Genomic DNA, 1,461 nt, shown 5'->3' on the forward strand with positions numbered 1-1,461 from the left:
AAATTTTCAGATGGGAGGTTCCAGATAAGGTCAAAAACTACATACTCAGATCTTCACCAAACTTTGCAGGGATACATTGGATGTCAAGACACGTGGAAAAAACGTACAAAACAAGAGATAGGAGACATCAAGATTTTGGACGAATTTTTTAACAATTTTCAAATTTTCAGAAAGGATGTTCCAGATAAGGTCAAAAACGACATACTCAGATCTTCACCAAACTTTGCAGGGATACATTGGATATCAAGACACGTGGAAAAAACGTACAAAACAAGAGATTGGAGACATCAAGATTTTGGACGAATTTTTTAAGAATTTTCAAATATTCAGATAGGAGGTTCCAGATAAGGTCAAAAACTACATACTCAGATCTTCACCAAACTTTGCAGGGATACATTGGATGTCAAGACACGTGGAAAAACCGTACAAAACAAGAGATTGGAGACATCAAGATTTTGGACGATTTTTTAAAGAATTTTCAAATTTTCAGAAATGCGGTTCCAGATAAGGTCAAAAACTACATACTCAGATCTTCACCAAACTTTGCAGGGATACATTGGATGTCAAGACACGTGGAAAAAACGTACAAAACAATAGATTGGGGTCAACAAGATTTTGGACGGATTTTTTAGGAATTTTCAAATTTTCAGATGGGAGGTTCCAGATAAGGTCAAAAACTACATACTCAGATCTTCACCAAACTCTGCAGGGATACATTGTATGTCAAGACACGTGGAAAAAACATACAAAACATAGGATTGGGGACATCAAGATTTTGTTAAATTTTTTTAAGAATTTTCAAATTTTCAGATAGGAGGTTCCATATAAGGTCAAAAACTACATACTCAGATCTTCACTAAACTATGCAGGGATACATTGGATGTCAAGACACGTGGAAAGAACGTACAAAACAAGAGATTGGAGACATCAAGATTTTGGACGATTTTTTTAAGAATTTTCAAATTTTCAGATAGGAGGTTCCATATAAGGTCAAAAACTACATACTCAGATCTTCACCAAACATTGCAGGGATACATTGGATGTCAAGACACGTGGAAAAAACGTACAAAACAAGAGATTGGAGACATCAAGATTTTGGACGAATTTTTTAAGAATTTTCAAATTTTCAGATAGGAGGTTCCAGATAAGGTCAAAAACTACATACTCAGATCTTCACCAAACGTTGCAGGGATACTTTGCATGTCAAGACACGTGGAAAAAACGTACAAAACAAGAGATTGGAGACATCAAGATTTTCGACGAATTTTTTAAGAATTTTCAAATTTTCAGATGGGAGGTTCCAGATAAGGTCAAAAACAACATACTCAGATCTTCACCAAACTCTGCAGGGATACATTGGATGTCAAGACACGTGGAAAAAACATACAAAACATAGGATTGGGGACATCAAGATTTTGGTCAAATTTTTTAAGAATTTTCAAATTTTCAGATAGGAGGTTC

The sequence above is a fragment of the Lepisma saccharinum genome, unplaced genomic scaffold (assembly GCF_977018435.1).
Source record: "Lepisma saccharinum unplaced genomic scaffold, izLepSacc3.1 HAP1_SCAFFOLD_148, whole genome shotgun sequence".
Lineage (NCBI taxonomy): Eukaryota > Metazoa > Arthropoda > Insecta > Zygentoma > Lepismatidae > Lepisma > Lepisma saccharinum.